The sequence below is a fragment of the Lissotriton vulgaris genome, unplaced genomic scaffold, assembly GCF_964263255.1.
Source record: "Lissotriton vulgaris unplaced genomic scaffold, aLisVul1.2 SCAFFOLD_1772, whole genome shotgun sequence".
Lineage (NCBI taxonomy): Eukaryota > Metazoa > Chordata > Amphibia > Caudata > Salamandridae > Lissotriton > Lissotriton vulgaris.
Genome location: NW_028243078.1, coordinates 137,583 through 147,808, shown reverse-complemented (window position 1 = coordinate 147,808; position 10,226 = coordinate 137,583).

The window sequence follows — 10,226 nt, the reverse complement described above, 5'->3', positions numbered from 1 at the left end:
CGGGGCTCGGGATTACGGGAAAAAAAGCGAGCGTTGTGCCCAATATTTCATTGTTTTTTTTCCTCAGGTTCTGTACATTCCAGCTCCGGGTGTCCACCCTGCTCCCTTTAAATACCCCTGCACCCCATAATCTTAACCCAACCGTACTCCTTAAAATACCCTAACACCCTTAAAGACTAACCCATCTTAACCCTATAAATACCCCTGTACCTCAAAACCCAAACCTACCCTTGAACCCTAAAAATACCCCTGTACCCCAAAACCCAAACCTAGCCCTGAACCCTAAAATACCCCTGTACCCCGAAACTCAAACCTAGCCCTGAACCCTAAAAATACCCCTGTACCCCAAAACCCAAACCTAGCCCTGAACCCTTAAAATACCCCTGTACCCCAAAACCCAAACCTACCCCTGAACACTAAAAATACCCCTATACCCCAAAACCCAAACCTAGCCCTCAACCCGAAAAATACCCCAGTACCTCAAAACCCATACCTATCCCTAAACCCTAAAACTACTCCTGTAGCCCATAACCCAAAATTATATCTGAACCCTTAAAATACCAAAACACCCCAAAACATATACCTCAGAACCCCAAAATATATACCCCTATACCCATACTTACCTTATCCAAACATTAAAAAAAAAACATGCTTTTACCATTCATGCATTTACAATGAATTTCGTTGTCAATGTATGCATGGTAAAAGCATATAAAAGGTAATGCCATGCGTTATAATGGCATTGCGGAGTCATGGTACTTTTGTAATGAAAGTATGCGGAGTGATGGTATGCGGATAGTTGCGGAATAATGGGTGTTTACCCTCCCCCGGTAAGTACATTGGTGGCTCGGCGGCCCACATCTCCAGCAACATACTCATATTTTTTCACCACCGATTTGAAAATAGGAACAGGTCTCTCTAATTGATGGCCAGCACCGACATACACTTTTAGACACACCTCCCGCCACAAGTTCTAGAATTGCAAATTTTAGACCTGGGGAGCTACGTTCGAATCTCGGCATCAGCTCAACATCCTGTGATTCCAGGCAAATCGCTTTGTCTCCCCGTGCCTACCACAAATGAATGTGTTCTTCTGTAATGTAAATTGTGCTCATGCCATGTTGTCGAGATCGCGCTATATGATATTGCAAGGAAAAATAAAGTACGGAAACTCGAGTTCACACACTACTGAACGCGCACTCTTAGTGCATCAGCAGTGCACTGAGAATCGGAGCGTTTCACAGGCCTGTCACAGATAAGAAATGCTATCAAAACGAAATCCCACAAAACAATGTACTAAAGGCCGGCAGCAATCCATACCCGGACAACGTCGGGACGGGCTGCTAGTGGTCAATAAAGGTAACATCCTTACTTCAGCTTGCTGTTTGGTCAATTTAAAATCTACATCCTTATCATGTGTTTGAAACAGGACACCACCCGGTGTAAATAAGTGATGCAATTTAACTTGCATAGTAGATCTCTCCCTAACAGATTCACAGGACTTGTGTCGCACACAACAAATGGGTGCTTTTCTCTAAATGTGCCTATTTTAACTGGGGCATTCTCTTATATAGGATTCAGTATTTGTTTATTTATAACTCCAACTATGTGGATTGTTTTCCTGAAGCCAGGTAGGTCTGGAACTTCCACTGTTCTCACAGTAGAACGGGCAGCTTGTGTATCGATGAGAAACGATATGAGGTGGCTATAAACCTCTAAGAGTGTACCAAGTGGCCAATCTTCCTACCCTTTCAGGCACCGTCATTGGGAATTATCAGAACTGGAGCCATCGGTTTCAAATTAAGGGAATTGTTGCAGTTAGTTCTGGCTTGAATTTTGGAATTGCTATGCAGCATTCTGAAACAGCATTATTGGATTGGATTTTGAAATTGAGGCATGGCATTTTGTTCATTTTTGGCATTTAGTTTAAGCTGTTTAATCTAGGATTTCCCATTAATGTGGACACAGGAGCTATCATTGATACCTGTCCTTGCATTGGCATTTCCATCTGTTGCATTGGCATTTTTGAATATGCACCCCTTGTGGTGTTTGCATATTTTCCTCAGCATTTTCAGGATTAAATCAACACTCTCATTTCCAATGTGCAAATCTATGACAAGCAGTAATCTTGTTTTATAGCAGCCACGTTTTATCCCACTCCTGTACGTAAAGGGACACCTCTACCCCCTACCCTGTGACAAACCCCTATTTCCCCCTTGATTTCCCTGAAAACCAGGTAATGGGGCACCAACTGCTTGCATGTTTCCCTAATTTCCTATGAAGGAAGGATTTTGAAATCCTTTCTGAGCTAGCTTGTTTGGGTCAACATGAACTTTTCATTAATCTTTTTCATGTTCAATTCATCACTACAATATTCAGCATATCGCAGGATCTCAAGAGAAATATTTCCCCAAAAGATCACACTTTGAGTAATCTGTGCACAGATCTCAGGCTTCAATCCTAAAACAAACTGGAATATAAAAATCCCCATGTCCCTTTCCTAAAGATTCTCACGCCCACTGTGCTGCTGAAGCACCTGCAACAATCTCTCATAATTCTCATGAACTTTCTCATTTGGCTTTTGTGCTTTTTTTTTATATTGAGCCAGTCCATATCTTTTGAAGGTACTCTCATTCTCTGTAAATCAACTCCACTGTCAAAGCCCATTAAAAAGGTAACAATAGCTTCATATTTTTCCATTACCATAGGCAATGTTGCATTTGTCCCTTTCTCTCTATGTTGGTTTCTCTTTTGGCCATGGCTCAAATGGCTTACTTTCAGTTCATAAATCCACAGGAAACACAATGTCAAAGAATGTATTCAAATCAGTCCACAGTACTTTAGAATTTTTTATAAATGTCTCTACTTGTGCATACCATTGCACCGGTTTGTCTCACAACTTTGTGTAAATGCTGAAAAATCAACTCTGCTTCAAGGAATGAGCACATACATTCCACCTGCTATTTCTCTAAGTGGACAGGCTGTCACTTAATTGTCATGTTGTTCATCCTATCTTTCGCCACTAGCTGCTTCCTTCTTTTTTTCTGCTTCTTTGCCCATCTAATTTCCAATTTTTGCATATCCTTCCATCTGTGGATGATTTGATTAATTCCAAAATATACAAAGCGCATTCCTGTAATTCTCATGTTTTCCATGTTTGGATCATCTACCTCTATCCTGTAACTCTGGTTCAAATGTATGTTGTTGGTGAAATCCCCTTGTGTTTCCTGGCTATTTCCGTCAATCGATCATGTTCCAAAGCTGCCCTTCGTGTACCTTCTTTCTTTGGTATTTATTTAAATTTTCCAATTCCAAACAGCCCCTTATGTCCTCCAGTTCTACCTTTAAATTCGATATATCTAAAGGTCCCTCTTTTTGTTTCTTCAATTTTCTTCTCTCCTACAACTTCCTCAAGCCATGCTGGTTTGTACCCTTCACTGGTAACATTTTAATCACTAGGAGCCATAGGGGTTATAAAGACAAACGTCCCTCCTCCATCCACCAAAGCTTGCAGAGTCTGTGGGGCCTTTTACAAAACTATCTGTTAAATTTGGGAAGTCGAAACCAATCCGGATATAGGCGTTGGCTGTATTTCTGATCTCACTTCTGCTGATACCGGAGCACTCACAACTACTTTGGATGTAATCAGGACATTAACAATAGATACTGGGGCTCTGGTAGGCACAGCAACCACAGCTGTCTTAGTGGAAATTACATCTGGTGGTCAAGCCATAACTGGTGGTACAATCTGCAAGACTTGTAAGGTCCGTTCAATTGGTATTAACCCCGTCGATGCTCATGACGAGCTCAGCTCGTCATGAGGCACAGTGGAGCTGTGCTGATGACGAGCTGAGCTCGTCATGAACAATGGAGTAAATGAAGAGTCAGCACAGTGGGGGAAAATGCACAGCAGCGATGTGGTTAAACTTCGATCCACAGAGACAGTACTCAAATCTCCTTGCTCGGCAAGGGCAGTATGTGATGGCAGGGTCTGGAATGTAACATCTGTTCCAGTATCTCATATTGATGGCCGACTTATTTTCCTTATTTGCAGATTCCGTGGAAAATACTGGATATAACCTAGTTCCCTCAATATTAGCTTGCCTCCATCTACGCTGTCATTTATCCCAATGAGCATTTGCCTAATTCTGCACTGCTCTCCCAGTTCTCCTCTTGTACTTTTCCTTCTCTTTTTCTCTTGGAACTTTCTCCCAGACATTAAATGCCTCATATTGAATGGGTCGAGGTGGTGGCTACATTTCAGACAATTTTCCCTTCATGTGATCCAGCATTCTGGTGTTAAAAGTCCCATATCTAGGAAAACTCAATGCACCCTCATTCTCTGTAAATCTACTCCACTATCGAAGCCAAAGCTGTGTTCAAACCATGTCCAGTAGTCATAATGTACGACCTTATGTACTGGAATAGTAACATCTCCTCTCACTATTTTCTTACAATTTTTAAAACATTTCCTGATAACAATTTGGTTTATACAATTTTAATAAAAACAAGTGTTATGATTTTGTTCTGTGTAAGTCAATTTTACTGCAACCCAATACAATTTCAGCTATTTCTCATGAAACCGACTACCAAATCCAAAAACAGTATTCACTTTTTAAAGATGCAATCCCAGCATAGCACTGTGACGTTACCAACCAACCAATCCCAATGTGAAACACAATGACGTACAATCTTGCTACTCTCAAAGCTCACCCTCCTTTACAATTTTCTCTGATTTCACACAACTTTGTTAAATAACTTCTAGTTTGCTCTGCTAAAACAATCGAAGTATTAGCAACTACTTTAAAAAAAATCACAATTGTAAGCGAGTTCTCGATCAGTGGGAAATCAGCCAGATCAATGCAGCTTCCCCCATTTCTGCAATTAGGTTCCTCTAACTTCATTCATTATTAGTCAATCACAAACAAATCTTGAATAACTATATGATAAATGTAGGTGATGGCCCTTTATACACTACACCTAAATCTTGCAAATAAGTTTACATTTTACATTATCCTGGGATCTTTTGAGCCTGAAATCGTCAATCTCTTTTCAATACTTTTACCATTCACTCACATACCCAAAGAAAACAGAATACAACCCACTCACAACCACAACATTTGCACTATTAATACTCACACATTTCTAAACTTCAATCGCCTTCAAGTACCATCTTGTTGGATCTTCAAATTCTGGACATTGCATTCAGGAATCACGACTTTTAAGCAAGGTTTGGGATTTATTTTATAGTTCCATAAAGGGCATAAACCTTCACTCTGCTACCAGATCTGTCAGCGCCGAAGATTTGGAGGAACAATTGATGACCGGTGCAAACCCAAAGCACTTACAACAACGGCTTCCTACTTTTGGCATCCCTCTCTCTTCCGGCAGATGGATCGTTGCCACTTTGTTAGAAGGGAGCTGTGATCAAATGCATTAACAAAAACATCAACTTACAGCATCTTAAAGTTTAGTCAATGATGAGAGGTTTGGAATCATTTCAAGGCTTTATTTCTCATGAAGAGATTAGTATTGTTTTTGTCATTTTTATTCAGATTAGTATAATTACAAAAATATCAAAAAAAGGTTTTGTTAGAATCAGCATACAAAAGACAGCGTGTTCCATGAAGGAAATATGCCCTATCTTAATCTTGAAGTCCTAACCTATACAAGAACCCATAAAGAGTTATTTTGCTCTCTCCTGGAAAAGAGCAAGATTCCGGAGCCTCTAGTTAGTCAAAGAATGAAGTCCCCATAAAGAGCAGTGCTGGAAACTCATACGAGTTCCCCAACCAGTTGCAGTAGCAACTGTTAATACATCAAAAAAAATTAACCACAACATTAGCTATGATTAACATGATCTTCCCACAAAAAGCGTCAGAGTAAAAGGAAATCGCTGTTAACAGTAGCACACAGCAATTTGGGCAAGAATAAGGCAATACAATGCATAAAGCATCAAGGGATGGACTAAAAGCAACCAGGAATCAAAGAATAGGGTCATAGTGGATTGATTTTCTTTAACTAGGAACACGTATATATGAAAACATAAACCATTATTGCAATATTCAGTATGGTTAATTCCTTCTTGCCCAATGTAAATGGGTCTTCCGATGGTCTGTCGTCTCTCTTCACATTTCTCATGGTAGGAATTCAAGCCAGTGACAAGTTCTCTGAAAGTTTCTAAATGTCTTGCACTAGATGCATGAGGGAAGATTCACCTGAGAATCTTTGCATGCCTTATTCTGTTAGCTGTTGTCAGTATCCTATTGTGTGGACAAAGGGCTAGTCTAAAGTAACAAAATATTTCTATCAGTAAGCTTAACATTACTAATGCTCTATTCATTATAAAACATAGCGAAGCACATTGTGTAGCGAAATAAGGAAATCATATGGTGTGAGCAAGCATAGAAACACATTTCTCTTAGAACAGCACATTTTAAAGTGATGAACGGTTTTGCAGTCAGATGATTAGGTTAGCAGTTTCTAAAAGGCATTTTATTTAAAGTTCAAATTGAAGTTGAAAGAAACTTTCGGGCCTAATGGTAGAAGCACTTTAGGTATGCGGGCCTACTACTTTATTTAAACTGCACTTTTGATTTACACGTTCACGGTTTAAAGCTGCATGATTTTTTTATCACATTTAAAAAAGCATTTTCTATGTTTTTTCTATTAAGAATGATAAACATATTTTCTAATGTCAGGCACATTTTCTTAAATGTTAATTGAGGTCAATTTTCATGAAAATGTTTTACTTTAACATTAGTCTCCAGAAGTGGTAAAATCCAGTTTAGATGACACCAGCCATCTATGAGACTATCGATAGTTCAGAATTCATGGTTAGCCAAATGTCATCTTATGACTGGAAGATGTATTTGAAAAGTGTTGAGTGAAGGAGCCAAGAGAGTTGAATATTCAGAGCAGAGCGGGCCAGGAAGACGAATTTAAATTTTTTTAACTTTACTTTATTTGTTTTTTTAGGCAGTTTTGAATATTGCAGACAAAAAACTAAGGGTTACAGAGTGCTTAAAATAGAACAAGTTTCAGAAAATAGGTCATGGTGTTATTACATTGATAGAGGGGTCTTCCTAAGGCAGCAATGTAAAAGGCCATTCCATCAGTTCAGGATGCGGGGTTTAGCTACATAATAAGACCTGCACATGGTATCATCCACAAGCACATCCTTTTAATGCTTGACCTCTTTTTAAAGAAGTACTTTTTATCATACAGGCAGCAACTGTTGTTCAGGGACAGGTACCTAAGCAACCTGCTCCACCTGCTTTGTCAAATTGCGCAGTTCAATCTTCTTAATGAATAAGAGCATCAGGCCAGGTAATTGATGCTGGGCCATTTAGCTGATGCATAATTTAGTGTCTGGGTTACCCTATATTTCCTCTACCAGACTGTGCAATGGAACAGCTCTGTCATATGCTACAGCAGGTATTTCTTTACCAGTGTTACGGTGTCAGAAATTTGCTGACACCAGCACAAAACCCAGCGACAGAGGTTCCCCTTTTAGACTGGATTAGGCAAAGCCAAACTATTTCATGAGTGGACAACGGTTGCTATTTAAAAAAAAGGAACAAACGACGTAGCGGGTATATTGAAATAGCTATTCATCATTGAAAATATTTTTTTTTAGAGAAAACAATCATATTGTGTACAACTCTTGCCAAATAATTCATGATCAAATTTATATTATTACCACATTTACTCCAATGGTCTGATGGAGTGCTGGCTATTAGAGTAAGAACATCACACTGCTGCCCGATTTAGGGGGGATGGTCTGAGGTCCTTTTTCTGTGCATCAACTCCAGGGAAAACCTGGTGGTGACAAACAGAAAATTTTAAATTAAAATAATTGAAAAACGTATTGGGTGTAAGGGTAATTAGTTAGTTTTTATTTAAAAAAAATGATTCCCACTTTGGTAGTCAAACTGACAGCGGCCGTTCTGTAAACTTTTAGTGCCTTCAGAGCAGCAACCGTGGTGGACTCAAAAAAGCAACTTCAGATTTTTACTCCTTTACAAGCACTTTCTTCGGAACAGTTTGATAAAAGTGGGACTGCAGAAATGTAAAACTGTGCACGTTCTTTTTCATATTTTAACAAAAAGTAAATCTTTTAAACTTATTTACCTTTGGCCATAAGTATCAAAGGGTTTTACCCATTCTGTGTCTATGGGAAAATGTGTTCGTACATATGTGCCCACATGCATCAAAGTCAATTGCATTCGCAAACAGTGCGAATCGCAATTTTCGGCCATTTGCGAATGCAATTGACTAATTTGGAATGCATCATGCATTTCGCAATTTTAGGAATCGCAACCATGTTGCGATTTCTAAAATTGCGATTGGATTTAAGAAATCGCAATTTCAGATTTCTTAAATGCAATGCATGATCATTTTTTAATTGTGAATTCGCAATTTGGAAGTGGTAATTTAGCATGAAGTTGAACTTTGTGCTAATTTACCGAAAACTTTCAAATATGTACAAATTGCATTTTTGAACGTTTTAATTTACACACAAACATGCCCTTGGGGCATGTGTGTGTGTAAATTGCATTTACAGTTACATTTCAGGGGTGCAGGGAGGGGTTCTTTGGACCCCCCCGCACCCTTGAAATTACATTCACATTTTGCGATTCGCAATTTGAAATTTGCAAAATGTGAATGCCTTCCCATTCATTCCTATGGGCCTTTTGTCCCATAGGAATCAATGGGAAGGGTTTTCCTTAATTTCGATTCGCAAATTGTGAATCACAATTAAGGAAAAATACCGAATCGCAAAAATAAATGCGAATTGTTCATGCATTGCAGTTTGCGATTTCTAAATTGCGATTCCTTAATTTTCACAATTTAGGAATCGCAAACGGGTGCAATGATGCATGTGGCCGATGGCCCCCTAGTCTTTCTATTCATGCATGGCATGTAGTGCAATAGAAATGAAGAACAAGGCCTGTTATGAGCAGTCAGCGTCGAGCATTATGAAGTAACGAAGGTGACTGGTTAGCGCTATACAAGCTTCTATTTAGTTAAATAAAAATAGAATGCTGGGTAGGCTTACTTGCCTTTTTGTTATGTAGCCACGTCTGCAGTTACCTCCAGCTTCTTTTTACTTTAACAAATTTGTAAGAAATACGGTGCACATAAACACAGGTACACAGCTTTCTTCATGAAGGTGTGTGCACCTCAGCGCTACCGATGACTACAGCATTGCCTACTGTACGTTTTATTGCACAAGATAAGGTGTTTAGAGCATTTGTGAAGCAAAATCCAAATATTTTATATTGTGTGTGATATCTCCAAAGCAGCATCTCAGCAGTACAATGCTGACGTGGTACAAAGGGGCAGATTTACAAGCCCCTTGCGACACTTTTACGCCACCGTTGCGTCACTTTTGTGACGCAGCAGCGGCGTAAACAATGCCCCACGTTGCGACTTATTTGCAATGTGACGCATCTAGGCAGATGCGTCACGTTGTAAAGCCCTGCGCCACATCAAACCTGCGTCAGGTTTCATGTGGGCGTTCTGTCGCAGGGTGGGTGTTCCCTCGCATCAAAGCCCCGTAAAACTGACGCAGTGAAATCTACAAGATTTCACTGAGTCAGTTTTACGACGCTGCTGCGTCAAATCCTTACGCCTGCTTGAAGCAGGCGTAAGGAGTGACGCACGACGTTATGTATGGGTGGCCCTGTGCATTGCAGGAGTTGCGTCGTGCTTGCGACGTGACTCCAGCAATGCACCGCCCATACGCCACAAGATGCGTCACGCATCTTCTCTTCCTTGCACCATGGTGGCGCAAGGAGGGGATTGCATGACGCATCTGTTCTGGCGCATCCCTGCTGATTTGCAGAGATGCGCCAGAACATGTAAATATGCCTCATAGTATTTTAATCAATTGCATCAGATGTCATGACGACGGAATTTGATGGAGAAAAGCTAGCAGTCAAAATTCTGGCTGTGGACTCTAATAATATACTTTCAACAATGATGCCATTGGTTATACAATTTGCCACGTCATTCATGTAAAGAGTAAAACTTTCATTGAAGTGATATCCAGGAAGGCGGCACTACTCCATAATAAAAGTATTTCACCATCTTTGCATATTCAGGTAAAAATCTTCATGTCAGCCTTAACAGAGGTTTTCACAGAATGCCAAGCCAGAACTTCCAATCGGTGAGTACGTAATGCTCATCCATATCTACAGGCACTCCACTTGCATTCATTT